The following is a 20,366-nucleotide window of genomic DNA, read 5'->3' as shown; positions in this document are numbered from 1 at the left end:
TCCCAACCCCATTTGCAGTGGAAGAAATTATTAATACATAATTCATGTTTAATTGTTCACCATTTTTTGCCGTCTCTGTTTCTGCCGCTTCATCTTCAGACTTTTTCGCTTAATTATTCAGCGAAATAAGGAGAATATTTGGCCAGAAGAGGGGCAAGCGAGGCGATGCATCTGCCATTTTGGTCTAATGGCTGCCAAAGTTGATTGGAACTTTCGCTGATTGAGCTGCATTTATTTTGCCCCGATTGCAGCGATCCCCGATGACAGATGAGTTGGTTGACTATGTGGGTAAAGGGGGAGGGGGGGGGGGGGAACAAGGGGGCCATCCGATAGACAGACATTTCAATTAGCCCCAAAATTGTGGCAGGTGCGGGGCTCGGGTAGTGGCACTTTGAGCTGGATTTCGGGTCTTGGCTCGTTGTCAGTTACAGTTTTGCCGCCTGCGGCCAATGAAATTTAGATGAACGAGTTGACGGGTTGAACGCTGCACGATTCACTGCACAAGAAATACGTGGAAAAGTGGGAAAACCATGGCCATGGGTGGGTTAAATACACTACTCCATTCCCCTCCCCCCGCCCCTCACACACGCACACACGGAGCTATATTTTCATTACCGCTCTGCGGGTTCACTAAATAAGTTGCGGGTGGTCATGATTTCTTCCTTCCTCCGTTCGGCGGTACCTCCCCCGTTTTGGGCATCGGAAGTGCACTTCTCATTTGCTCATTGTCGGAAAAGGGGGCTGAGAGGGCGGTAGGCTGCACACAGAAACAAAAGGGGATGCCTAAACAATTAATCTAAGAACTATTATATATATGTACTATAGTTAGTAGTAGTAGTTAGTGGAAGCATAAATAGCATTATGCAATAAAAAGTTTTTAGTCATGATTCACGATTTTAATAATTAAAAAGTAGGAATAATAATAATGGCACATAGTGGTTCTAATAACTAGTCACATATGTGGCATACATTAAATGTGATAAACATTCTACAATTTCTTACTGTGTAATTCATGCGCGTTGCAGGTTTAAAGTTTCAAGTGCAACAAAACTAACGTCCAGTGAATTTAACTTCATGTCGACAGAGAAGTTATTGGCCCTTTACCCCTTCGACCCCCCCCCCCCGGCGTACCTACCCCTCACCACACGGACCATTGACTTCTGCGCACCCTCATGCTTCCGAAAATATTCGGTTTGCTTTTGGAATTATTCAGATTTTCATTTGGTCTATGTGCCCGCTAGTTCGAGTATGTGTGTTTGTGCCGAATATTTTGGTGGTTGCTGAGTGCGACTTAAAAAGATTTTTGTATTTTTGGCTCTCCCTGTGGGTAATTAATTTGTGAAAACAAACGAAATTCGTATTTCATCGCGCAGACAAAGGAAATCTAATCGAAACGGGGTTAATCCAACTCCTTTGTGGTCCTTTTCTATGAAGATGGAAAAGCGCACGGATTGAGTGCTTAAATCAGATATGAAAAGCCATAAAATCCAAATGAAAAAGATTAGCAAATATATTGAGATATGTGACTAAAATTTATGATAGCTTTCAGGCAATTGCAAATTTAATAAAAAAAATTATTAATGTAGTGCAATCAGCTTATGAGAGCTTTACAAAGGTCAATAGCAATCATTTTATTTCTGAATAGCACAAAATAGTTTAATCTATGCAAAGTTGCAGCACTTTATGTTTTATAAATTGATTTATTTTTCTTTAAAAAAAACAAATATTTTTTGTTCAACATTAGTTAAGCCAGATGGCTGAAAAAGTAGAAAAGAACTGAACTTTAATTTAATTCTTATAAATTCGTATTTGTTATTCATTTTTAAAAGGAATTTTCACATATACCTCATTTCTAATGGATAAAAAACTAGTATTGAGGTTTAGTTTCGTTCATTCAACATGAGCTGAAAAAATCAATTGAATTTTTCTGTGCTTATTACGTTTTAAAATATTGTAAAGGAATGCATTTAGTTGTTCCTTTTTGAAAATACTTTTTTTGCTTTAAATTGCGTTTTTCAATTGTGCTGACAATATTATTATTTATATTTGATCTTAATCTTATAAATCTGTAATAAATATTTTTGTGCGCATTACAACAAATTTTTATTCGATTATATATTTTGAATGAGTTTTTACTTTCTTCTTCTTTCTTTATTGCTTGTTGTTCGCTTGTAAAAGTTCGTTTGCCTTTCACCGGCATTTTCCTCGAACTTCTGGGATGTAAACAAAACCGACGCTTACAACAGCAACCCAAACTGGTTGAATGCAACTCATTGGACTCAAACTGTTATATTCTACGCTAAGTGGAACTTATACCGAACTTATACAACTGATTCGAAGACTTTATACCAAATGCGAGGGCATACAAATTGGTATAAACTCTTCGAAACTCATATACTAGCATATTATAAGTTGCCTTAGTTCAGACAACAACCACTGCTTTCGAACTCGAACCAGTTGGAGTTGGGCATTGAAATGCAACAAGTTCGATTGCCGGTGCAAGTGAGCAAAATGCATTTAAAAGATGCCAATGCAGCTTACACGCATACTGTTACACATACACACAAACAACCCCCGCACCCACACAGACGCAAGCCGTGAACAAGAAGAAGAGCCATTCGCGTGCGACTTTTGACTTCAGTTGGGCGCTTTTTCTCGTTGCGCTTCTTTTTTAGCTGTTTTAATATTTATGAAAAAAAATGAAGGCGAGATCTGAGGAGTCCTGGGAGTCGCGCGGTGCAAGCCACATAAATATCCACTAAGCCATGCACACCGACACCCACACACACACTCACACATGAGCCACCCCTAAGTAAGGGAATCCCCGCCTGACCTCGCCACCACCTTCTTCTTCGTTCGTGTTCTTCTCATTCTTCTTGGCCACATCAAGCATTTTGTGCAGCTCCTTGAGGCTGTCGAGCGTAAATTCAATAAATATGAATATAAGATGGGCACACACAAATTCAAAAAAAGCATAGAAATATGAAGGAAGATCGCTGTGTATAATAAACTCGTTTAAAATATACCCTCTTTCTAAACTTGGCAACTTTCGAATTAATATTCAACAAAATAGAAAGAAAAAATTAAGCTTTAAGATTTGTTAGAAAAGCATGCCATCACTTTTAATTTCCTGCCCCAGTTCCCTGCTATGAACATTTGCATATGCGTAATCTATTTTTGCCACACGATGCAGTGAAACTTCCTCGTAATCGATATGTTCTCCTCGTCGAATATCCTTTTACCCGTTTTCCCTATTCGAATCAAGGGTATAAATATGAAGAGAGCTGCACTTGTTGTTACATTTTTCACTCACTTGGGCTAACTTGGCTAACCATTACGGCTAACGCTTCTAGGATGATGACGTTGTCCGCCTCGATATCGAAATCTTTGTTTGCGTTTATTATTCGAAGACGAAGTCCATTGTTGCTGTTGCTGTTGCTCTTGGACTTTTTACGATTGACAATGACAAAGAGCGATGGAGTGGCAGCAGTGAGAAGTATCCAAGAGATTGGGTAGTAAAGTACGAGGAAAATATGAAAATAATTCATTGCCTTCGGCTCACTCCTTGCCTGCCTTCCTCGCTCCGGTATTTTCCCCAAGAATAAAACTGAAAGTGTGCAATCGACGACAGCGTCTAGCAATAAACTCAATGGAGCCATCAGAAATCTTCAAGCGCATTGGAGCTAAAACTTGCCACATATACCGTACATACATATGTACATATGTACACATGAAGTATCTACAAATGGTTATATATGTGTTTTCGGGGGGAAATGCGGTGCAGACGCCACCATATGCTTTACCATTCATGTTTATGGACGTGAGTTAATGCAATGTCCTTCCAAGTCCTTCGATGGTAAATAATAAATAGAGCAGGACGGCAAAGCATGATTAAAGTGGGAGCATCCTCGTGTAAGTGGGAGGGTGGGGGGTTGGTGGTGCAGAAGGGGTTAGGATGAGTTTCACTTGGAGGAGAACTAATATAACTAATGGGCATGCCATCGCCCACCTAAATGAGTAAGCAACAAAAGTAAACGCGGACAGACTGAGCACACAAATGTGAATACAACTTTAGAAAAAAAAGAAATGGGTCACTATTTACACTACTCAGCAAAACAGGCAAAATGTCTGAAGTGTAATTAAAAAGTTTCTTCAAAATGTTAACTACAGCGAGGCCTCTAGAATTTATTAATATCATGGCATAAATAATATAAAGGTTGGATTTTAGCCTTACCAGTTACCAGTTTTTCCCCGAATTACTTACATACAAAGTTTAAAATTTGGTACAAGATTTACTTAAAGGCCAATCAAAAACCTGTCCGTTTTGTGTGCCAGGAAGAAATATTCCTTACCGCCAGTCACCCTTGGGCCAGACAAGGGTGTACATTTAATGAAAATTTTACGCAAACGGATACGATTATGTAAAAGCAAAGGGTCCGTTGCGAATACAAAGCGAAACGAAGTCAGATGAATTATTTTTTCGTTTTTGTTTGGGTTTTTCTGTTGTTGGCTAGCAAATAGGAAATAAAGCCGAGAGGCCAGAATAGGATTCGCATATGACGTTAGATTGATCAAAGAAAACTTTCGCATCCAAATTAAGCTGTCTGAAAAGTGAGGCAGTAACAAAGAGGGATTGTTAAAACGAGTAAACACGGAGCAGGCTTGCCAACTGAAAAACTTTAAGTAATTCAAGTTGCCAGCCGGAAGTAAGGCAGCCGCTTGTGTGAGTGGGCGTGGCTGTGGATGCGGCTGTGGGCATGGACCTCCCAGTCTGAGAACTCCGATGAAAGGATTCAACGAAACTTGCCAAAGCCAAGAGGCTTGGGGATTTGGAAGAAAAAATATGAAGACGGCGCAGGCAAAATGCAAAGTTGGCAAGAGCGCGAGTTGCTCGCAAGGAAATCGTGGGCCTCGAAAGTAGGCCAAAACTTTGCTGATGAGGGATGCAAATGCAATGGGATAAAGTTTCGGGTGTCGGCCAAAGAATCGCACTTAATAGATTTCCACGACTTAAAGGTCATTCAAACAGGGCCACAAGGTTCTCGAACTCCCACAAAAATGGATAAAATAATAACAATGACTTGAGAGGAATAAATCACTCATAAAATGTTGAATAGCTTATGAAAAGTAACAAGCCTTTAGTTGTTGGCTTGAATTTGTTGTTAAAACAAATGTGGGATTTGAATTGATTACCTTTGCTGCAACATACACAGCAATTATTAAATCATTTATTATTTACTTGGCAGAACAAGCTGGATCAGGTTTTAAATACGCAGCCTGACAGGTGAAAACTAAAATCCTTTAAGTCCTTCGACACACCAGATTAGCAATTCCGAAAAGCCAAATAACGAAATAACGAGAGAGTAAGTGCAAAGAAAAGCTCTAAAGTGAATCGGACAACAATCCTGAGAATTATCCGTAGGTCAAAATGCAATAAACACACATGGGGAATAAAGGGATGCGGAGGAGTAGCGGATCGGAAGGCGGGGGGAGCGGGGGCGTTGGCAAAACGGGAGCGTGTGAAAAATGGGCGCAAAAAACCTACAAAAAAAACAAACAACTAACGGGGGCATGGAGCACAGAAGCAAAATGAATCCTAAACGGAAATGTCGATATTAGCATTGCAGAAGCAACAACAATGGCTGCGAAAACTACTACAACAGTGCCGCCGGCAACAGCAACAAGAAGAACAGCAACAACAGCAACAACAACAAGGGCAACAAGCGGCAAGAAGAGGGCTAACAAGAGGCGACAGCGACATTTAGCGACACAGTCGCATAGTTTTCCAGTTGCAGTTTACAGTTTACACACATGGAGCGGCAGGTTCACTGACCACACCAAACAACTCAGCGATGCCATCGTGAGGTGGAAAATTCGCGGTTAAAATGGGGGAAATATTTGGGCACATCTTATTATTCTTATTCTTATTCTTCTTATTTTTCTTATCCAAAAGAGTCTAATGCTATGTTTTAGTGAGTACTGTTAGATTTGCCTTAATTTCTGGTTCTTTTTATAAATATAAGTTTCAAACGATATGTTGTTATTTCGATACAAGATTTCATAACCTCACATTTCCAAATTATTGTAGTTCCACTTCCAGATTGGCACAAATCGAATATTCGCTGGGAATTTCGCTTATTAGTAGCCGCATCAGTGGATGCAGGACTCCCCCAGCATCTTTGATATGATATGCATAGCCATTCGTAGCACTCACGTTTGCATCTCCCGGGAAGACCAAGCATTCGAAAAAAGGAAAGCGAAACAAATGGGTAAAAGTGCGCCATATTGACCAAACGAGTGCAGCATGCAGCATTGCAAAAGCATTTCAATGAGACTCGGGGGTGTTCCGAAGGGGGGGGGGGGAATGTGCTGCCAGTGGAGTAGGGTCCGCGGGGTGGCATTTTGGGTAGGTCGGAGTTTGGGGGGTTTTGCGAGAGCGAGCGCCTGCCTATTCGTTTTGTTTTAGCCAAAGTGCGCGAGCTGTGTTGACAAACGCCAGTGGTTAGGATCTGTGATAGTGTGTGTGTGTGTGAGGAGTCCATCTAGGCGGCTCTGAGTGTGTGTGTGTGTGTATCTGTATGTTGGCAATTCAAAATGGCATGCACTTCACTAAAAACTGCGCATTTCCGGTCAAAATGACGCCGACGACAACAGAAAGACAGAGAGGGAGATATGCTGACAGCGTTAGCCGCATGTGTGCTAACACACAGCCGGCATGTGTGTGCGTGTGTGTATCTGTGTGTGGGAAAACTTTTTTACAGCTTTAATAGTTCCACTTGGCAGTTTTGCGTCCCAAAAGTTTTTCTCTCTGCCTGCCTCTTCCCTTCCTCCCTCCCCCTCTCTATCTATCCCTCTGCAGCAAAGTGCGTCATAAATGTGTGTAATAAAATATTTACTTTCTTTTAGAGCAAGCGGAAAAGGGACAAGAGATAGAGAGAGAGACAGAGTGAGAGAGAGAGGGGGATGCTAAACCATGGCTTTGGGGGCACGACCATATATTAGCTAAATCACACCGCCACGTTCCCCACTTTGCGCACAACCCCCTTAGTTGCCCTCGGGGCAAATTGAAAAGCAAATGAAATTCAATTTTTAAGTCCTGTCTGCGCCTCGGCAAAAAAAAAATGGGAATGAATACATATATATGTATCCACCATACACCCACATCAAAAAATTTTTATTTCGAGCCCTTCCTGTGCAATTGTTTACTTTGTGTACCAGAAAGAAACGTCCTTCTATTTGCGGCGTCTAGAAAACTTGAAGTTGGGTCTGACATCACGATTTCCAGACATACCCCATTGTTCTGCTTTTGGGGTCTGTTCCCTTTTCTAAATGCATGTCAATGGCAGCCACCAGTAAGCAGTTAGCAGGAAATGGGCATAACCCTGAATATTTGCCCGTCAACTTGGCTTAGTGGCGAGCTTAACGCTTTTCAGCCAAAACCCCCAACCCCCCCCCCCCCCCCCGCCCACCAAAAACTTTCCCGCAGGACGAAGGGTTTGGTAGCTTGAATACCATAATGCGTAAATGTCGCTTGCAGACTCGCCCTTCCTGGGAGGGCATTCCACCTGAAGGATTCCTGGCCTGATTGTCTGCATTGCTCGTTGTTACGATAATTGGCTGTTACAACTGATGCTCGACTGGACTGAGCAGGACATGAAAATAAGAAACATATTTTCACAGGCTCCGAGTGCAGCTAAACGGAGATAAACGGAAATGTGCTTTGAATTTCACAAATTCTACATATTAATATTGCACATTAGAGTTGAAATATTAAAGTTCCGTCAACAAATTTGCATACAAAATACACAGATTCCTACAATTAAAATTCACTTAAATAGCTTTAAGCCTTTAAAATGTATCATGTATTAAAAAAAAATGGGGGAGAAGCATCAAATTAATAACGAATGAGAAATTCGCTAGCTAAGCTGGAAAAACAAATGAAATCCGCTTATGGAATGCCAACGCTTCAATTAGAAATGCTTTAGAACCGCACGAATCTCGGCCAACCTATTTCATTCAGTCCTTGACGTCCAAGGTAAACCCTAAAAAAAAAACCACAACTCTGTACAAAATCAGGCAGAGGAAGCTTAACTATCCGCACATCCTTTTGCGAAAGGAAAAATCAACAGAAGTCGGGTCGAGCACAATGAGAGGAAGCCTATTACAAACAAGTTGTGCAGTTTGTGGCTTCGCATGTTTTTCGGGTAACAAAACAGAAAACGCATAAGGCAAACATACTGTGTAAATCCAAATACTACACAGAAAATCAGGGGAAAAGCCACCGAGCAGGGCACTAACTGCAGCATAATTGTTGCCCAAGCATTTCATTGTTTGGTTATGGCAAAGTTTTCATTTTTTTTCCATCCCCACCCGCCGAGCTTTTCCCTCGAAGTTCGGCGAAAAGTGTGGGTTGTTCTATTGATAAGCGAAGTTATGATTGACTTTTAATTGAAAATAAATGAAGCCCGTTGTTTTGGTTTAATGGCCACGAAACGAACCAGAAAAACTGCAAGGGAACAATCGGGAAATGGCGAAGTACAAGGAAAAATTGTTGGCGAATAGTTGTTGGAAAATAAATAAGGGAAAATTTCTTTAGCAGCTTATTAGCAATCTACGGCTAAGAGTTTTCTTAATTACAAGAAACGTGGTTGAATAAAAGGGTTTCTAGCGGAAAATTTAAGATTTAAATTTATTTAAATAAATGAGTGTTACTTTAATAAATAAATACATCAATTTAGACTTCATTGTATCTTGTTTCGTGAGTGGCAAATTCAAAGAAATATACATGCACCTTGTTTCTGCGAAGGCACTGTTAACAAAATATAATGACCTACCCCACGTGTCCTTCCGCCCCACCCATCGATTTACGCCCACCCATACACTGGCCCATTCACAGATAGACACAATCAAAAGCGCGTATCTATGACAAGTTCAATATTATAATTTGTTTACGAACTTTCTTCACCGCAAAATGGGGCTGCGTAGAGAGGACAAAGGAGAATGCGAATAGGAAAAATACGAAAAGCGTAAGAAGCGATAAGCAGATATGGCGGGCCTGCTTTATCGAAATGGCGGTGGAAAGGACAACGGCAATAACAGACAGTGGAGAGCACAAAAACACAACCCCGCAACGAAACTCAATTTTCATGAAATAAAATCAAATTTAAATAATACAATACGATTGCCGGGGGGCTGGGGGAAACACCAGCCAGGATAACAAGGACGACAGGAACAACAACAACAAGAACGGTGAGGAGGGAGTGAAGCCGTGAGCGCGACAAGAGCAACAAGGACATCATCAAGTGTATCGCTGCTTATTTATCTTTATCGCAATTCGTTTTGGCCCTGTACCCCCCTCCCCCACTCACCACTTCCTCACCAGAATCCTCAATCCCGATACGTCTTAGTCCTTTGGACCTCGTCCTTGTCCTCGTCCTTTTTCTGCTGGCAGGCATACTCTTTTGATGCGGGTTGCTTAGCAGGGGTTACGGGTGTGCAAGAAATTGAGGAACGGGCGAGTCAAAGACGACATCAATATTATTGCCATAAGTTTCATATTTGCAGCTTTAGATGCCGTTTAAAATTTCGCTCTCTACGAGGTCCTTCGATTGCCAGGACAAAATACATACATACATACGTATACAATATATAAAAACGAAACATGGCAAAAGCAAAGAAGCTGCTAGAAATGCTGGGCGCACAGTTTGTTTTTCATTTCGCCGCTGTGGCTTTCTATGGATTCCGTTTGCTTTGCTCATGGCTTTCCCTCGACTTTTTCCATTTTCCATTTCCCATTTCCCCCCCCACCCATTTCTTTCCCATGCATTACTTCGCATAATTTTTTATTGATTTATTTGGTTTATAGCCTCCGCACCTTGCCCCGCCTCACCTCCTGATGAAATGGAAAAATGTTTGCTGAATTATGTGGATATACGGAAGCGTGTGTCTGTGCGAAGGACCAATGGTATATGGTACGCTTTCAATGGAGAATCAAATGTAGACAAGTGAAAATTTGAAACGATTTACGCGCAATTTACGGAAATTGCACCAGGGCATATCAAATTGTCAGCGACGGGGGTGCGAAAGGTTCCGGCGAAATTTGAACTGTTCAAGGGTGCTGCTAAGTTATACATTTTGCCTGATGGAAAATGCGAAAAAATGTAGAAAATGTCCTTGCCAAACTAATACCAGAAATGTCAACGTAAGTGAACCAAATTGTAATGATATTTCCATTAAAAAGCATTTACGCTAATGTAAATGAAAGAGCAGCTCTTGAAAGTTCGCTCTTTTCAGTTAACAACATTCACAAGTGGCTCGAATAAAAAGCTGGCTTGAGTTCCATTTATTACAATTTTGCATAGCATTACTCGAATAAGTTGCCAACAACTGAATATATATTTATATAGTTGTTGCATTACTTTCATGCAAAAAGGTATTCTATTCATTTGGCCTAACCCTTTCGTAAAAGCCCTTATCTTAGTCGAAATATCTTTAAGCGCATACTTCGTATTTGTATATTTCAAATCTGAAATGAAAATTTAGTTGAAACGTGCCATATGCTTTGGTAAATATAGGTTCGAAATTAATTTCTATTTGATTTGTGGAAATGCCTTTTAAATAGACATGATGATTACTGATGGAAAACAATGGACGCAGCTAGTGTCGAACATAACTCGAATCAAATTCAGCAAATTAATTTTCAAATTTTAGCGTAATATTTTAATTCTACCTAACTTGAAGCATTTTTAAAGAGCAACATAACGGAAAAGCAGGAGACAATTAAAATTTAATTCATATTTTCGCTTTCATCGTGCAGACACGAAGACTATGACGGAGTAAATTTCGAGCAGCTGAGAATGCCATTATTCTGGCGACAACGAAGTCCTCCAGCTCCCGATCCCATCCTTCAATAAATCTCTTCATGCACTTTAACAATGGCTCTCGCTTTTCCTTACGTTTATTTTTTGGACTAGGGCTTCATATCAAAATTGGCTTACCACGCATAAACAGAGTCAGACTTCCCCCCAACCACCGACCTTTCCCCTTGCCATGCACCATTCTTTCCGCCTTTTTTCCCCCCGCCATGCACTTGAGAACTCAAGTTGCTGTGATTATCCTGCAATTTTCACTGGCTGCAGGAGGCGGCACTGTGCGGTGGGGACGGGTTGGGGGCAATGACAATGACTGCGTCCTGCTGATGCTGTTGCAATTCTACACTCAGAGAAATCATTGTGAAATGCAAAAGAGAAAAAGAAATGGATTGTATCTTCAAAGGCTGGTATACAAAATAATCGTATGCTGATCTGGCTAGATTTTTGTCTTTAATTTATGTCAAGTATATTATCTTTCAGTGTAATCGCCTTTGGCTTTGACTTGGACCGTGTCGTGGCATTTGACGTCACGGTTACGTGTTAAGGCGTCGGCTTGCCGTGATTATCACCGACTTACGCTTCAATGCCTCCTTGCAACATTTCCATGCCACCTGCTTGCAATTTCGGCAGGGCATATTGGGCTCGCTTAGAAGTAGGTTAGATAAGTGAATAAATCATTGCATTTCATCGATTTTATATCAGCCATATATGTTCAAAGGTTGAGCCTAGCAGCTAACAAGATAACTAATTTAAAATTCGCACATTTATGAATGTTATCATTTGAAGCTGTTGAATATAAATATTTGATTTTCTATTTTACTGGGTATCGAATGCAGTTCAGCACCCGGGATCGACTTGTACCCGCAGGCAGGTAGACGGACTCCCCCGAAAGACTTTGACATCGCCGTTGTCATCGCCGTCGACGGCTGCGTCCTTTTGTCCGCGGACTCCTCCTGCATCTCCTCCTGCCCATGGATGTATGTATGTGGGTGTGAGCGAGCGAGTGTCTGCGTCTGTGTCTGTGCATTTTATTTGAATGCATCTTTCAGATGCCAAGATACCCAGCTACCCGTCTACGTGGCTCTCGCTCACTTTGCTTAATTAACACAACGCACGCATAGAGGTCGAGTCGGGACTTTGACTTTGGCATTGCCTCTACCATTTCACCTTTACCATGTTACCTTTACCAGTTTACCTTTACCATATTACGTACCTGTGTACGTTTGCCAATCATTGCCCCGCTTTAAAAGAGGCTGTGCAATGACAATGACAATGGCAATACCAATAGACCGCATCACAACTGTCGCATCACGTTCCGGAGTTTCTGGCTTTTCCCAGGGATCTTGGGGTATCTTTACGGGCATTTTCGGGCCACGTTTCTGTGAGAGCCGTGTTTGTACAAACCCGAAATTCCACAATGAATTTCCATTGAGAATTGTGCCTCCGCCACCGGCTGCGTGTGTTTACCTTTTGCTCTCGTTCATAATTTCGTTTGCATGTTAATTACCTTGATTATTGTACGGCAGTCGTACGTATTGGCTTTAGACTAATACACCTGGGAAAATGCCTGGACATTGTCGAGCATCTGTGAGTGGAGCACTTTGGCTGGGATTTGTCATGAGGCGATGTGTTGTGAAAGATCTGGAAACCCGAATTAAGCTGCCCCATGGATTTGGTGACCACGAAAACAATGGGGCAGTCGCAATTGTTCATTCGGTTCAAGGGAATTTATTGGTCACAGTCGTGATTAAAATAATAGTTGCGTACTGCTTAAAATAGGCGATCGTACACAGATTTTGTAACTATGATTCGACAGATACTATATCCAACAGATACTATATCTAACAGATACTATATTCAACAGATACCATACCATAGATACTATATCATACAGATAACAGCAACTTATGTTAAAGATTTTATTTTTTTTTTATTTTTTTAAATTTTCTGTACTTACATAGATCGATACACAACATGATATATCTTTAATATTTCACTAAATTGAAATTCAAATTAATCATTTCTAACTGCTTTTTATGTACTACTATGTTTAATAGATCTGTTAATTCGGAATTTACTTACTCGAAGGGTTACAATTATTGTTAATTCTACCGAACGACTTGATTGACCCGCCCATCAGCAAGTCACATTTTAATTAGCCCTAACAAGCCTGTAGGAAATCTAAAAACGTTGGACCTTTACCTTTTTTTTCTGCGTAGGCTGTCCGACCTCCTCTTATCCTCGGCGAGAAATCTGCTCAGGTTCAAGAAAATTGGCCTGACCCATGGCGAGAAAAACTCAATTAAAAGGCGCTAGTGACTAGAGAAGAGGGGCTTTTCCACGGGGCAGCCGCTTGTAATTTTATTTATTTTGAACAATTTCGTAATCAAAGTCAACCAGGCAAACAATCAACATTACTTTGTGGCCCGACGGCAAAATAAAAGAAAAATAAAAACATTAAATGGGTTCACACGATGCTGAAAAAAATAGCGCCAAATTAATGAAAAGCACAAAATGACAAAACGAACGAGAAAAGGAGTGAAATGAAATTCGAAGCGGCAGAAGCGAATGAAATTAAATTTTCAAATGCAAAAAGAGCCAACCGATCAGCGGCAACAGAGTGCGAAAACAAATTCCGCGAAAGCCTGAATTTATTCGAATGCAAATGCAATTCAAAGTGGAATTATAAGAATTAAATAAGTAATAAAGAAATCAGGCAAAGTCGAGTTAAAATACAAAAATCATTTGCTTTCGCTTCGGGGTCAGCCGCCGCTAACAAAGTTTGCCACTTGTCAGATGTCCGACGTCAGTTGTCAGTAAATGTTTATGAGTTAATCAACTTGTAATGACCAAAAGACCAAGAGACCAAAAGACGGACGAAGGACGGCCGCACTTAGTGAAGTCCGGGAAAAACTCGGGCCAGCGAACTGGGCGAACAAAAAAAAAAAAAATAAAACTTAATTAGCTTTCATTTAACGGCAGACAAGAGCGGCCAGCGATTGCAGCTCGAGCACAAAAAGCCGAGCAGTTCCAGTTCCAGTACCGCGATCTACAATACTATCCCACTTGAGAGAGCTGCAAATGATGAAAAAACATCAACTGAAACGAGCGACAAATAAACAAAAGTAAAAGTTTTTACCCACGTTTTCGCCGGAAATGCGCACTGCGAGCTGTTGGCACAAAAGTGTGGCCAAGACAGAACTGGTTTTTGGCTGAAAAGAAAACCCGGCTAAGGGGAAAATCTTTGGGCATGGCTCGCATAGCTGGAAGGGGAAAATGTCATCGAAAAGTTTGCTGCCCCGGCCATTTATGGAATTTTCAAAAGTGGCAGTCAAGCCCAACCAACTACAATCAACATTTTGCGAATGTTCTTTGGTGGCACTCTCCACTGTATGCAAACGATACGAACAAGCTAAAATTTGAAAACTTTTCCAAGAAATATATATATATATTTTATCTACTTGGTAAATGTCTCTTATAGTGCGTAACATAACTTTTGAGTAAGGGTTAAAGTTTTTACTGCTCTGCGGTTCAGCTAATATAATATTTTCCAAATAAAGTGTGTTCAACTAATTTACATTCTTTAGTTTTTTTGTCAACTTTCTACGCTGCGTTTTACAAAGATACATGCTTATGAAATAAATTATAAAATATGATTAAATAAATATGTACATATAAATAGATACATCTACTAAGTGAGCTTTAATTTATAGACCATATAATTAAAAAGCATAGAACTAATATTGATAACTTCTTCATATTTTACTTCAGTGCTAAAATAACATTCTTCTTTATATATTCCTATACCAAAAATTTGAGGGTAAATCGGACTATTTCCTTCTTTCCCAAATCTGTTTCGCAAATCCCTTAATCGGAGTCAGAAGCACCAATTAAGTACTTGTCGCATTTAATAACTTCGACTGTTAACCCGAAAATAGTCAAGCTGGAATCATATCAAGCAATTTGCAAGCCAAACATCACGATGTGCTTCTGGTGTCCTTCCACAGCCACAGCCATCGTCATAGTCCTTTTCCGCCCAGCCCCCCGCCTCCACCAACACTCCCACATCGCCAATAAAACGTTGAGAAATTTGCAACAAGCGGCGACAATTTGCTCAGGTAACAACATTAAACAGTTAGCATAGTTGGCTGACAGTTGCCCACCGCCACCTGCGCAAAAGTTGCCCACTTAAAGAGCTCCAAAGGTTTTTGACAACAAAACACAACAATTACTTTTACGAGGATTTCGAGATGGCGCTAAAGGAGTGAGCACTGTGGGGCGCGTGGATCAAGGTATCCTGCAGGATATCCCTCTGTGTGCACACTAATTTCTGCGAAAGATAATCAAGAGTGATAATTATTTTTGTTGGACTTGGGCGATGGGAACCGCAGCTAACTGCGAGCACCTGCTGTGTGAATTACTTGAGCGGCGACAATAAGTTGGCACCCAGACCAAAAACCCCCAACATCCAGAGCCACCCACCGCCCACTTCCGCCGCATAGTTGGGGTATTTTTGGTGTCAGTTCTGCAGATGATAACGTTTTGGCCATAACGTTGACAACGGCCAGAGCGTTTATTTTCGGTTAGCTGCGAGGGAGATAGCCCGGAATATAGCCAAAAACTTTTGTAATTACATAACATTTTTCCAGGGGGTAAATAACTTTGAACCTCCAAACGGAACTGCCTCGTCCAACTGGGACGAGCCACCTGCCAGTGGCTAGACCAAATTTTAAGCGTCTGGGTTTTGGGTTTGGGTTACTGGTTTTGGGTCTCAGTTTTTCGGGACTCGGGTTCGTCGGAAGGGGGTCTGCAGATCGCGTGACCCCATAAAATGGTCACTAAGTGCGCCCGCACATTTTGATGTAATTAAAATTTCTGTTTATGTTTTCCAGCGTTCGTTCGTTTGGTTCGTTGGCTCAACTCCACCTCCAACGCGACCATGAAAAATTCAAAGTATAATTCTCGGGAAAGACCGAAAATTATTGAAATCAACATTTTGCTTTGTGTATGTACAAACGCATTATTCACGCTGCCGGTGCTTTCTTAAGAATTGAGTCCATCAAAATTTGGAGGAATACAAATCTATACTCTCTTTTGTTAGCTGGTCTTTATCGATTCAACGGGAAGCTGAAAATATGCATACATATGTGATTATAAGCTGATTAAATCAATTGTTGGTATCGAATTATAAACATGTGTGCCCAATTACCAGGATTTCTATGGATGAAACACGAATGCGTTTTTTAAGGATCATTTAATGAGCTATAACAATGGAAAAAAAGTAACACAATACCATCTGCCGATTTAATATGAAACAATTACCTAATAAGTTGTGCTATATGAAGATTTTAATATCAAATAGAGACATTCAAATTCGTTGTAGCCCTTTTTCATTCGCTATCTTATTAGACAGTCGAAACGCACTCATCGCTTCCAATGTAGACGAATTTTATTGCCGTTCTCACTACTCCCCTGCCACCGTCCACTTGTGCCAGCCATCACTGTACAGTCTTCAATCACCAGCGCTCAACTGAGTCACTTGCTGGCGAAGAGCACGCGAGGCGCGACAATTAAATTAAAAATAATTAAAAATTATGAAAATGGACAGAACTGAGGAATAACTCGAATTTCAGCTCCATCTTCATTGCCGATGGACAACTGGACGGTTGGACGGATGGAAGACTGGACGGCTGGCCATTGACCCATTATTAAGGCCGCGCCCTCCGTTTTGTATGTCCTGACATTTTACATCGACATTGCCGACTGTGACTCGATTCGAGTCAGTGTTTAATGAAAATTTATTCTATGCAATTTGCTGCACAGCGAGGGGGAGGCTTCTTGACTCTGGACTCCAGTACTTCTGGTCTGTTCTGGTGTGGATTGGATGGGATGGGATGGAGCGGGATGGGCTGGGAGGGCTGGTAGGTTGGGCGGTGGTCAGCGACTGCTCCGATTACACAGTCGCTTCGCTTGTCTCGTGTCAATCCAAATGTCTTTTGCCTTAATTAGAATTGCTTGCTGAGAAGCAGATCAGGGCAGGGAAATGTTACACTTAAAAAAATATTTGCTGTCTTTATTTTCAGGTTGCAAAAGAGTTCTTTCTTCAGTGGTAGTAACTTTGAAGTTCAACAGATTTGCTTTAAAAACCATTTTTTTTAAATGTTCTTAAATGAATTTATTAGTAACGAGTTATTGTAGTTACAAAGTCATCATTCAATCAACCATCCTAAAAATTGATGATGACCAATAATTGCTTACACATCTATCTCTCACAATATTGATTAGTCCATGAATGTAGTGCGTCAATTTTTCCGCGCAGTGTACTTTGAAGCGGAAATAATTTTATGCATTGACAGGGGGGCGGTGGGCGTTTGGCTCGGCTGCCCTTTGATGCTAAATGTCGCCAGCAAATTGTCGCCCCATGTGGCGCGTTGTTTTCTGCAATTAAATGGGCGTGGCACTTAGTTTTGCGGTTCCGTTCCGTGTGCCGCCCATTTCGCGTTGACGCCGTTTGCGGTCGAGACTCCTCCGCCTGTTGATCTTATCTAATTGTTGCCGCCGCCAATCGTCTGCAGTTGCATCTTGACCGGCTACTCGGCATCGTGAATTCTACAATTCCAACTGACTTTTCCCTGCATCGTTATATTGATAGAAGCTCCCTGATGTTTTGATGTGGTTCCGCCAACCGATTGTGGTAAACGTTTATAGTTACTGCACTTGGAGTGGGGCTTTTGGGGCAACTTCCAGCTGTGCTCCACCATCGAGTGGTCGTACACAGGGCCCCATTGACAAGTTGCACATGTAAAAATCTTGTTTGCTGAAGAAGAGAAATATTGACAGTTCAAGAGTCGATCAATGGCCAAATCCCTGAGAGGCGGCTTAAAGTGCTCACATTGGTAAATGTACAACAGATACCTTCATAACTTTTAATACAGATGCAAATGCAAAATTGCGATAAAAGTATATTTTTATTAAAATCAAAACATTAAGAGGCTATATTTTCTTTTATTTTTATAAAACTTAAATTGATATTTATTTTGCATTTGCATGCGATTCATGTATTTTAATTAAATTGAGTTTTAGCTAAGCACAACAATGCAGCCACATGCACATTTCAAAATAAACAAATGCATTGACATTTGAATTATGGGCACAGTCATTCGAAAGTTTTTAATTTGGGCAACAACAATAATAACAACGTGGGCCGAGCATAAATCAAACAACTGACTGCTGTCGACAATGCGAAACGTTACCACCTGCGTTTATGGCCAAAAGGAGTAGTCCCAAATGAGCTATGGTATGGTGTGGGGAGGGAGGGGGGAAATTGGGCCAGCACCCCAGATCCAGAAATAATTTCACCTTTTGTCCTGCTCCGGTGACAACCTGTGGCTGCAAATAACCCATGCCCAGGGAAACATTTGGTCAACTGCGTGTTATGGCCCAAAACTAGGGGCGTCGCTCTTCGGGGCGTGGTCAGTTTAGAAAATGACCAGCAGACGAATGCCTTTGACTGTGACCAAAAAGACTGTTGCTGCCGGATAGTTATTCAGCGCTATAAATTTGTTAACCACAACAACCATTTGGTGTAATTATATTGCAATCCACCCCTGGATGTCGAATGTTGATTGCAATCCGAACGAAAAGAGGTATATTAGGACCTTGTTAAAGTCGCACTATTGATTAAATTACACAGCAAACGTAAATTGAGCTTTAATTGCCATGGAATGTGTTTGGGTTATGGTAGAACAAAATAGGGATAATTACATGAGTAGATTCATGACTAGGTATTAGCATAGCCGTATTTGTATTATTAAGGCAATATATGTTTAATAATTGGATTATTTTCATACATATCGTTATATTTATCTGTAAAGTTATAAAGTATTGCCCATTCGACTACATTCAACTTTCTGTATTGCATTCGTAGTGGATTGTTTTGCCAGACTGTTGTTTTTATTGCATGTTATGTATTGTATATAAACCTATATACATATATATGATATATATGTAAATGTGTGTATTGGAATATTATTTGTACGATTATTGCTGTTGGTGTGGCTGGCTGTGCCGAACACTTCTGTTTGTTCTTTGTTATTTATGTTCGGCATTAACTTACTGACTCCTTTATCCTGAAGCGTCCTCAAACCCCAGAAAATGATGAGCCAACATCGCATTGTCTGCCGTTCTCGCCGTACGTAGAGCATTTTAATTAACCAGTCAGTGCCACATTTACATTTGGCTGTGTTTTTTACGGACCGCTGGAAGGCCGGGCAATTATGGTTCAACCCCGGGATAACCGAGTGCTCGACCAAAAACCGAAAATACATACTTATACCAATCCGAACAGAACTGAACCGCAACTGCACTGATGCAGAGCACACAGAAACTAACAATGGGCATAACCATAACCACCTGCAATGTATCCAAAATGTGAGCTACAATGTTGTTTATTAACTGGGGAAGAACTATATAAGTTTTACGATTCGGACACATGCCACACATATACACATATGTGTAATGCAAGTAGGCGGATAAACTCATTATTTTCGGTGGCTTTTCAAAGTGTATGGAATGTTTTATTTAATATTCTCAATACTATAAAAACACTCCATTATTTAATATTACTTATGGCTTAAATCAGCCAACTTGAAAGTCAAACATTTATTTGGATTTGCAGTTTTTGAAAACTAACATAACTCTGCGCCTCTTTTATCTTCTCTTATATTCTAATTTTTCATGGCCTTTGACTTATTTAGGCTTTTATGCATAATTTCATTTATTAAGGCACACTTTCCCATTGTTCAGTCACTCGCGCAGAGCTCTCGGTTTTCAGTTTTCAGCTCAGCTGTGTGGGTAATCCGAGCCGACCAAGAACAACGGCGGTTTATTGGTGGCATCAAGTTATAGTGTGTTTAGCACTGGAAAATATTTTATAATATAATAACATACAATATACATATTAATTTCATACCACACGTTTAAGAGATAGATTTCTGAATCATGCAAGAAAATAATAGGTCTCATTCTTGTTGCATCAAATCTAAAAGTAGTTAAAGTATATAGATTGATACATCTATATAGTAAAATTGTTGTTTTATTTATGAGTCGAACTAATGTCCCGTCAGTTGACTAAGGACAACGCCAAGAAATAAAAAATAGTTTTTAGGAGAAATAGTTTCACGACTTTATTCTTTGGATCTCAGCTTAAGACTAAAAATCAAATGCAAATTGGATTGAGGAGAAGCCTCAGTATTTGAACAATATTTGTATTTCGGGAGAGCCTCGCTCTTGGGTTCTTAAGATTAGGTAGCGTTGAAAGAGGGCAGTCAAATCTGCTTAGGTCAGGCTTTAGGATGTTTACAAGAACGGCTGCGCTGCCAAAGATAAACGAATGCTGCGCAGCTGGGATACGTTATGGAAAATTACTAGAGTGCATTACTGATTTCTTTGAAATAATGGAAGTGGCTGGTTTGGACCACCCAAATACGTCACTCC

The 20,366-nt window shown here is 40.6% G+C and overlaps 1 long non-coding RNA gene across 2 annotated transcripts, besides 1 other annotated feature; it reads right to left on the bottom strand.

Moving 5' to 3' along the window:
- Positions 1–19,530: 19,530 nt before the first annotated feature.
- lncRNA:CR44457 (long non-coding RNA:CR44457) lies at positions 19,531–20,031 on the bottom strand. 2 transcript variants are annotated; one of them, NR_124555.1, is made up of 2 exons: positions 19,843–20,031; positions 19,531–19,789 (listed from the first exon to the last, which is right to left on the bottom strand). It is a non-coding gene; the product is annotated as a long non-coding RNA:CR44457 (long non-coding RNA). The 2 variants fall into 2 exon arrangements; NR_124556.1 differs by having other exon boundaries at positions 19,848–20,031.
- Positions 19,951–20,366: part of a mobile genetic element that runs on past the window's edge.

The sequence above is a fragment of the Drosophila melanogaster genome, chromosome 2R, assembly GCF_000001215.4.
Source record: "Drosophila melanogaster chromosome 2R".
In the NCBI taxonomy this organism is placed as follows: Eukaryota; Metazoa; Arthropoda; class Insecta; order Diptera; family Drosophilidae; genus Drosophila; species Drosophila melanogaster.
The sequence above is the reverse complement of the archived record's forward strand: the minus strand, read 5'-3'. Positions and strand labels throughout refer to the sequence as shown.